Raw genomic sequence first — 10,096 nt, 5'->3', positions numbered from 1 at the left:
AATAGTCACCTCTGGCATCGTGTCCTCTCTCTCCCTTGGCAAGAAGGCCAGGCCCCCATTCCTGCTGATAGTGGGAACTTAATCACGGCCAATCCAGGTTTTCTCAATTCAGGACCCTCTCACCCCACAAACCCTGGTTCTAGGGTCGTTCCTGGGAAAGGAGAATGGACATGGGCTCTGCCTTAATCCACCCCAAATCCTGGGGGTTCTAGCTTCACCCCCCCTTCCTTTGCCAACAGGGTGTGGCATGGAGCTGGGGACAGGCCACAGAGCCCTCTCAGGGTCCCAAATAGCATGGCCGATCCCTGTGAGAAGACCTGTCCCCAGACAGAACCTCCCCCGCCCTTCCAGGCTGGATTTGTCACCACCCCTACCACCTGACAGAGCCATAGGGCTGTTCCAGGAGAGCAACGGCTGAGTCCTGCCAGCTACTGGTGGAGCCTCCTGTGAGCCATCCTGGGGGAAGGGACTTGGGGCGTGGAGGGAGGTGACCAACACGGAGGGAGGTGAGAGGTGGCTCCACAGGATGCGGGCTCTAAAGGGGAGGCACATGGCACCACAAGAGCAGAGGCTGGCCTCTGACCTCGTCTGGAGGGTGTTGGGGTCAGGAGTTTTTAGGCAGAAGAAATGCATAGGTTCAGGCTTTGAGGGGGAGGAAAGCTTGCCTCAGAACTGAAGGAAGCCCAGAGGCGGGCTGAGGCCAAGGCGGGGAGGCAGCAGGGCCTCAAAGGCACTTCATCTTGAGGAAGCTGTGGCAGGTTTGAAGGGGTGACTGGCCAGTGGGCTGAGTGACATTTCACCAATGTGCTTGACTGCCCTGGTGGTGCCAGGTCGTGGCTGGGCCTTGAGGCATGGCCAGGAAGGCACCTCAGGGTAGATGTCCTAGTTGGGGAGGTTTCTCCCCAGGGACCCCTGTAGGATTTCAGACTTGGCAGGGACAGACAGAGCTGCTCCCACTGGCCTAGCCACCCAGGCCAGAGAACCAGCACGGGCGTCCCTGGGGGCTCCTTGGCCAGCACTACACCAGGCTGCACCATGCCACCCCACTTCCTAGACTCTTGGCAGTTCCTAGAAAGTGCTGCCAGCACCTGAGTCCCTCAGGTCTGGGTGGCTGGAGGAGGTGTCAGTATGTCTTTGCTAGAGAAGAAGGCCATCCAAGGGGACATAATCCTGCTTTCTGTCCTGTGTTCTAATTCCTTCCATTCTGTTTCCTTTACGAAAACAGTACCAACAGCAAACCCTCAAAACTAAAAAACTTCCCATTGCCTTCTTTGAACAAAGATGCTGAAATTTTTAAGCTCAAGCTGACACATCTTTTCTTTTTCTTTTTCTGTGGTACACGGGCCTCTCACTGTGGTGGCCTCTCCCGTTGTGGAGCACAGGCTCCGGATGCGCAGGCTCAGTGGCCATGGCTCACGGGCCCAGCCGCTCCGCGGCATGTGGGATCTTCCCGGACCGGGGCACGAACCCGTGTCCCCTGCATCGGCAGGCGGACTCTCAGCCACTGTGCCACCAGGGAAGCCCAAGCTGACACCTGTTAAGTGGGTGCCACCCTTTGCCTGTCTCATCTCACCCTGCAATGGAGTTCTGAAAGTTAACAGTTTTTTTTTTTTTTTTTTTTTTTAAAGATGGGCTGCATCTTCCCTTCCTTGCTGAAGGCTTGGAGGTGCCAGGAAGGGTCCTGCACGTGGAGGGGAGAGTGTCAGTCCTACAGGGTTGGGGAAGGCCTCTTGGAGATGGTGATGTTGGGTTTGAGCTGTGAAAGAATAGTGTAGCAGTCTCCAGACAGATGTGAGGGGCAGACAAGCAGGGAGAATGTTGCAGAGAAAGGGAGCAGAAGGAGGAACTGCAGAGTGTAAGGGATTGGAGGTGAGTGGGGAGGCCAGGCCAGAGGGAGTTTGAATGATGTCTTGCAGGTAACGGGGAGGCGGGGGGTTGCCAGACAGGGGAGTGCTGTGGGCGGGTGTGGACTTGGACTGCAGACAGGAGCCTGGAGTTACAGCTACAGGGAGAACAAAGTTCTGAGCTGGGGCTATGGGGGTACTGAGGGACCCAGGTTTTTAGGTGTGTCTACCTGTCTCTCGCAAGCCCACATTCATTTTCATGCTGCCATCCCCCCAGGGCCCCAGGTCTTGGCCACCATCATCTCTGGCCTGAAAGACTATGGCAGCCTCTTCACTGGGCTTCCCTTCTCTACTCCACCCCTCAACAGTCCACTCCCCGTAAAGGAACAGAAAGAAGGGGTTTTCAAAACATCACCGTGGTGACCATACTCCTCTGGCTAAGACCCTTCAATGGCACCCCCCTACCTTTAGCACCAAGATCAAGTTTGATTTCTTGACTTGACATTCAAGGCCCTTAGCAAGCAATACCCACTCGCATTATGTGCAGCCTCATCCCCCTAAAACACTCCAGCTGAGCTGGGCTGTTTGCAACCTCAGTCCCTAGGTTTGCAACTCCCCTTTAGAACTTTGTTCCCTCGCATCCTCTACCCCATCCACTCTAGAATTGCCTCCTTAGGACTTCCCTGGTGGCGCAGTGGTTAAGAATCTGCCTGCCAATGCTGGGGACACGGGTTCGAGCCCTGGTCAGGGAAGATCCCAGTGCCGCAGGGCAACTAAGCCCGTGCGCCATAACTACTGAGCCTGCGCTCTAGAACCTGCGAGCCACAACTACTGACCATGTGCCTAGAGCCCATGCTCCGCAACAAGAGAAGCCACCGCGATGAGAAGCCTGCGCACTGCAACGAAGAGTAGCCCGCGCTCGCCGCAACTAGAGGAAGCCCACATGCGGCAACGAAGATCCGACGCAGCAATAAATAAATAAATAAATAAATACAAACCAAAAAAAAACAACCACTGGGCACATGCTTTGTGGCAGGTGCTGGGGATGGCAAAATGTCCAGGGCTGGTGACAGCACCCAGGTCAAGGCCAGGCAGAGTACCGAAGCTGGGAGGTCACCCACTCCCTGCACCTGCCTCCTCACCTTCCTCCCACCTGTGCTGGTGACTCACCTGCACACATCAAAACCTGTCCTAGGCACTGGGTCAGTGCCAGGCCAGGTGCTGGAGAGACAGCAACAGTCTAGGTGGCTGCCACTGCCCTCCTGCTCTCAGAGAGAAATATGCTCACCAAATCCCCTTAACACAGACCCTGATGGGTGGAAACAAAAGGCCTTCGAGAAGTTATTCTCAGGAATTCCCTGGCGGTCTGGTGGTTAAGACTCTGCACTCCCACTGCAGGGAGCATGGGTTCGGTCCCTGGTCGAGGAGCTAAGATCCCTCATACCACGCGGTGCAGCCAAAAAAAAAAAAAGTTATTCTCAAAACAAATACTACTTGAGGAAGACATCAGGTTCCCAGCGGGATGCTGGGACAAAGGTGAATCCTCAAGGACATCACATACTGGCAGAGAGAAAGAAAAGCAGGTTGTGATGGCAGCCTCTGTTTACAGGGGCTTCCTGGGTGCTAAGCCCTATGCTAAGGGTGACTCCCATATGATCACATTTCACCTCAGAACAGCCCCGTGGTGTAGGCACCATTAGCATCCCCAATTTACACATGAAGAACCAGAAGCTCAGCAAGCAAGTGCTTGCTCTGAATCACACAACTGGATCTACTCTCTGGTACCAAGAGCTACTTGCCGTCAAACGTGAACATCGCTGAGCAAAATTTCAGGCATCCTCTGGTAATGGAAACGCTGGAGGACGGTGGCAGCTTTAACAAAGGAGGGAGTGAGGCCAAGCCCTGGGGCTGCAGGATGGCAGACGGGGCAGCAAGAAGAGCCATGGAAGCACAGCACGAGGTGGAGGGTGGATCTGATGTGGGCTTTCCAGAGCTCAGCCCTTGGAAGGTAGGTGGTGTGGGTGCTGAGTTCTCATCATTTCTGCAGCTCCCTAGGAGGCACCCAGAGAAAGTCAGTTGAGTTCATGGGGCAGATAGGCAACCTCAGAAAAGGTTGGTGCAAAGGGGAATGCAAAAGGTGCCAGAGTGTGAACTCTGGAAGGGAATCTGGCTTGTGGATGGAGGCAGCAGAGGTAGCAGGTCTGATTCTGTCCACAAGAGAGCGCCTGGCACCAGGCAATGAAGCCGCCCTGGAGAATGGGGGGTGGTTTGTTGCTGGTTCCCCGATGGTCTTGGGAGAGAGGATGTGGAGGACGGGATACATCCAACTCACTGCCTTGAAATTCCAGCACCAGAAACAAGCACAGAAGGGCAGGATGAGTTCAGGTCGATGCATGTTTGCTCATTCTGAGATTGTATCATCTCAGGCCAATTATTTCCCTTTATACTGAGTAAGTTTCTTGACTGCCTCCTTCGTAAAATTTGAAAGGGCTCTTCCCTCGAAACCTGCCTTCCAAAAGGAACAACTCGTTCCTTTTTTTCCATCTCCTTCTCATACAGTAATGCTTCACTCATTTTGATTCTTCTAATCTGCCATTCAGTAGTGCACTATTTATTTCAATGATTGTAATTTTCAGAATTCTATCTTCAGATCTGCCTTAGTGTCTTACTTTTTGCTAATTTTTTTCCAGCACTGTCTTTAAAGGTTTCATAGTTATTTTATATTCTGTGTCTGATAATAACAGTACTGAAGTCCCAGGGTTCTAAAGCAATTTTTTTTTCCTGTTCAGGAAGCATTTTATTGTTGTTCCAAGTTTAAGAATTTTCACTGACAGAAAATCAACACTTAGAAAATCTGCATTGTTTTGCTCAGCTTGTGAATCTTGGTTTTTGAAGACATATTTCTCTCGCGTACGGACAATCATTCCACCCGTGATTGATGGCTCAATATTAACTTCCAGTTTCAACACTTGGCCTTTACCTAGAAAGCTCTTCAGGACCGTTTTTAATTCAGCAAGGGTGGCTTCATCTAAAGGAGGTATAGTGGGAACTGCAAGGTACTTCTCCACTCTGGACACTCATCATAGTAGAAAAGTCAGAACTATGGCTCCAGGGGTATTGTTCAAGCGTCCATTTTCAGCAAGCAAATTGATCCAACCGGATGTGAGGGGAGAGAACCTTTTTCTTTCCTTTGGCCGTGCCACGCATGGCTTGGGAGATCTTAGGTCCCCGACCAGGGATCGAACCCAGTCCCCTGGCAGCGAAAGTGTGGCGTTTTAACCACTGAACCGCCAGGGAAGTCCTGAGAAAACCTCTCTTTTGCTATCATGTCATTTAGGCTTTTCATCTCAATGTAACACTTTACATAGGGATTCATAATAGAAGCAGCCATTTCAGGTTCCTTCAAGATTTGTGCTACTCAACGATTCTTTTGCTACTTGTTCCAGTTATTCTGTTTAGATGCAGCAGAATAAAGAGCAGTGGCAGAGCGACCTTTGATACCATATATCTGAACACAGGCTTGATGGTGGCCTCACAGGCTTGATGAATGGCCTGAGCACAGATGTACTGAAGCATCGCACCTGCCGGGAGAGCCAGGGCACTGCTGGGGCAGCCTCTTCTCCTGGGCAGCTGTGGGTGAAACCTGAGTTGATGAGAGCTGAGTTAATTTTTTGTTCCTGCTGACTGTTGCTCACAGTGGCTCATTTGCTTGGACATGAACTTTAGTAACTATCTTGGACAATTTATACTTGGTTGATATGTAATGATATGATTTTTCTCTGGAGGATTTGCATTTTTGCTTCTGCCAGATACCAGGAGATACAAGCCTGGAATCATCTTAATTTCTCAGTCCAGGGATTCTTTGACCTCTGGAGTAATGAGAATCTGAACCTCAGCTCCAGGAGAGAGCAGACGTAAGAGTAGTCTCTGGTCAGTTTTTCTCTTGCTTCCAGCAGGACCAGAGAGATGTTCTCTGCTCAGTTCCCTTTGCAGACAGGTCAATTTTCCCTGCTTGCCTTTTCAATGAGGCCAAAGCCAGTGCCCTGGCTTTAGGGAGAGGTCCCCGTTTTGTTTCTCTAGTTTGTACAGGCTCGAAGCTTAGTGCCACAGTCCCCCTAGAGGTAATCCCTCCAATTCTTGACTTCTTGGAATTTCTTTTGCCCCCAAGCAGCAGTTTTCCTCTACTGTACCCAACTACCTTTGTGGTTTCAGCTTACTCTTTTTTTCTGTCCCTTGGGGATTTCCTAAACTTTCTCATCTGTGACCTCAGCAAAAAAAGTCAATTCATTAGAATTTATCTGGCATCCAGGTGTTTTATGATAATGGCAACATTTTCAGCCTATTTAGATAGCAAATTTAACATGGTATTTTACTACATTATCCCAAGTCCCTGGGATCATTTTTCCAGGGCTAAGGCAGACTGTGGATGGTTGACTTGTCTACCAAATATGCTTTTGTGCTAGACTGACAGTCACGAGGCTTGAGATCCTGTAATTGCTGAGTGGTGGACTGCAGCGTCAGGCGGCTATTGAGAAAAACTGGCAGTTGGCACCATCTGCACGAAACAGCTAAACCCACACCTTGCCTTCTAGGGGCAAGGCCAAGGTCATCCTCCTCCCTACCCTGAGATCTAGTAACCAACCATTCCCCTTGCATTGTGGGGGCCTGTGGATGGTGCCAACAAGCCTCTTGCGCAAGGCTGCTCAGAAGTAGTTCTAGGACTGAGGCCAGAGATGGGTATGCGGGTGACAGGAGTGAGGCTGGGGCCAGGTCCGTGGGAAGTAAGGCCTCAGGTCACTGGTTAGGAAACTGGACTGACAGCCCAAGACTTCATATGTACAGGTACACACAGGTGTGCCTGCAGCAACCTGTGTCACGTCACAGCTGGTCAGACCACCTCAGAGCCATGCAAGTACTACTTGGGTCCTGTCAGAGGAACAGCAAGCTGGTGGGCTTTCAGGGAAAGCAGTTTAAACACAGGCTTCAAGCACCCAAAAAAAGTTCAGTTCTAGAAATCCCTCTCAGGAAAATTATCCCAAAGAAATAAATCATGCTAAGGAAGATGTTCACTTCAGTATGTTAGGGAAAATTTGAAAGCAATCTCCAACTGCCCAACAGGAGGTGAAGAGTTAAATTATGGCCTTGAGGGAATTCCCTGGCCGTCCAGTGCTTAGGACTCCGGGCTTTCACTGCCGAGGGCCCGGGTTCAATCCCTGGTTGGGAAACTAAGATCCCACAAGCCGCATAGCAGAGCAAAACAAACAACAGAAAATTATGGCCTTGATTAAATCATACAACCATTAAGCAAATAAATGCGAAGGCAACAGTGAACTTATGATTTAGCCTCAGTATAAAAAGGAAATGAATGAATATTCCCAAGTCCAGCTATGTTAAAAACGTTTAAGGAAATAACATAAGAGTTATTAGAAAAAAGTACCTACAGATCCACTACCCTATTTTTCAGATTTTCTGTGGTTGTGTTTTCCTCATTAAAAGATCACTTAATGGTGAAGAGCTAACAAGGAGTTGGGAGTTATCTGTAGCTGTTGTTGGCATTTGGCTTCCCAGAGGTCCAGAAGCTGGAACCGCCTTCTTAGCAGTACCTCCTGCGTTCATTCCCCTGGGTGCTCTCAAGCCATAGCAAGAACCAGTGGAGCCCCACCCCATCTCTGAAGATCGAGGAACCAGGCAGAGGGGACGTAGAAGCCTGCCGGCAGGACGTCTTACAAAACTACATGCACCACCTTCCCTCCTAGTCCCATTCCAGCTTGAGTCAGAAAAGGAATATAGCCTTTTTATTGACTACTTTAAGTAGAACAAACTAAATACATATTGAACAGTTTTGGTTCATTTATACAGTACATTAAATAAGTTATGCACAGAGTTAAGTAACAAAAGTTCCTATCAGAGTAGAATGACAAAGCACAGAAAAACCGACTCTACCGCATCCCGTGGGTGGTTTCACATTCATCATCCCCCTTAAAAAACCACGCTTGGAAGCTTAGTTTTGGATTTATTTACATTATTGGCTTTCTTTTATGGACGGAGCATTTGTAGCCTCATCAGGAACTTCGAAAGCCTCTTAGCCAAACGGCACTTTCAGCCATTCGCCTAATGCTTATTGCTGCTTCTCTCTTGCCAACTCCAATGCAGGGACGGAGCTGTCCCTGCCAGCTGCCAGCCGCACATGCCCTATTTGGTATAATGATCAATGAGTGTACACTGGGCAGTTGTGGGTCTAACCAGATGGGGTAGCAGGGGAAGCTCCATCGCTGGGGCTGTGGAGGCAAAGGGCGGATGCAAGGCCCGCCCTCAGGCCTCAACCTTCTCCTGGCTCATGATGGAAAAGGTCGCCTGCACCATCATCTTTGGAATTGAGCATGTCAATGCACGTGAGCAAAGAGGCAGGTAGTCAACATTTTGGTTTCACAATAATTACAGAGTTGGAAGGGCCCTATTCAATAGCTCGCCCTGTACAACACCCCACTCCACCCCAGGCAGGACTCCTTCCTGACTGCTGGCCGGCTGGCCCAAGCTGGAACAGTCCAGGTCTCTCTAGCTTTTCTTACATTTGGTTCACACCTGCCACCACCTAGTTCTCTGTAAATAGCTTAAAAAAAAAAAAATCTAAGAAACTTGGCTTGGTCTATTGACCTGGGAGCCTGGAAACCAGTGCTGAAGAAAGCCTCCAAGATGAGTTCTATTTTAAATGACTTACTCAATCCATAATCCCATCTACAGTTTCCAAGACAAACAGCCACCTGGTCATTATTTATGCTTTCATCCCGAAGAACTCACGACCACACAATTCCACTTGTGTTGTTGAAACTTCAAGCCCACTTGCTGAGATATCTTCTGCAACTACCCATAACAAGGTCTACCCTTGGCAAGCAGGTGACAGCACTGGGGATCAATTTGACTTTGGGACAAGGCTGTACAAAATAAAGTGTAGATTTTCTGTCTAGAAGCTGAGGATGCTCATGTTGACACCAAGAAGTGAGGAGCTCCTGGTGGACCAACTGGCCCAGATGTACAAAGGCTGTCCACACTGCAGAGGGCCCACTGCAGCCGATGCCAGGCATGGACCCATGCTGGGGAGATGGGTCTTGTTTCCAGTCTTAGATCCACTGAGAGACATACATGACTCAGTACTGTCTAAGAGAAGATGCACTTGCTGTGACCTCAGGGTCACATGACTGTGCCTGAGCAGATCTGCTTGAGCCCCATCCCGGGGGCTGCAAGGATGCTCCCAAGTGGAGTGCTCACAGCTCAGGAGGAGGGCTGCCTATTCCTGGGCAGGTAGAACTAACCTGAGTCTGTTTTCACCACTGGGTGGAGTCAGGCCTGGTGCAGGCAGTGTGGCCCCAAAGGATGATTGAAGATCTGAGGATCCAGCCCTCAAGCTTCCCTCAGAACATTTAAAGACAGCTCCCATGTTGGCCACTTCTGGTCTTCTCTGGCTCCTGCAACCATTCCTCACTGGGGAGAGGACAATGATGTCCCATCGCTTGTCACATTTGCTTTTGGTTTCTAGGATAATATTGAAGAGCCTATGACTGCCCTGACAATACCTTCAGTACCACCACTATGTCTTTTTTTGTCCCCTCAAACTATAAAGGTTGATCCTCTAAGCAGTCTGAGTCTATTAAGATATTTTAAATCTAATTAAATGAAAGGGGGAAGCCTGAATCTGCACCCTCAACCTGGCAGCTGGAGTGGTTATCAGCAGACACGGGAAACCAAGTGGGGCACCTGGACTCACCCCTGCCCCTCCAGTCCCCTCACCCCATCCCAAGACAGTGTCCCTTCTCCTCCTAACCAGAGAGCTGGAGAATTTCAGAAGAGCGGGAGGTGGAGAAAGGGACTCTTTACATTTAAATAGGAAGTCTTGGACAGATGCCCTAGCAACCTATGTGTGAAACTGACCAAATTTAATACAGCAAAAGGCATGAGATCTGAACTGCAGTGTGGAACACCGCCTAAGTTTTCAGCTTGGCCTCTGGGTAGCACATGAGCAAAGCCGTTTAGAATAGCATTACAAAAATTCTGAAGATTAAACTGTCATTTTTAAACTGTCACACTCCACAAAAGTCAGCTAGGACCTAACTGCACACGAATCCTAAACCTTACCTGTAGAGCTTGACATCGAGCCCTGATGAACAGTACTCGGTTGGTTTTGGCTCTTTATTCCAAGCTGAAAAAACCTGAGCTACCCTGGCTAGTCCTGTGGCCACTGAAGACTTAAAGAACAT

The 10,096-nt window shown here is 49.7% G+C and overlaps 1 pseudogene across 1 annotated transcript; it reads right to left on the bottom strand.

Moving 5' to 3' along the window:
* Positions 1 to 4,689: 4,689 nt before the first annotated feature.
* On the bottom strand, positions 4,690 to 10,096 carry LOC307063108 (ATP synthase subunit O, mitochondrial-like; annotated as a pseudogene). The gene is made up of 3 exons: positions 9,975 to 10,096; positions 5,156 to 5,474; positions 4,690 to 5,021 (listed from the first exon to the last, which is right to left on the bottom strand). The product of its transcript is annotated as an ATP synthase subunit O, mitochondrial-like (transcript).

Source organism: Hyperoodon ampullatus (genome assembly GCF_949752795.1).
Source record: "Hyperoodon ampullatus genome assembly, chromosome: 14".
Taxonomy (NCBI): Eukaryota; Metazoa; Chordata; class Mammalia; order Artiodactyla; family Ziphiidae; genus Hyperoodon; species Hyperoodon ampullatus.
The sequence above is the reverse complement of the archived record's forward strand: the minus strand, read 5'-3'. Positions and strand labels throughout refer to the sequence as shown.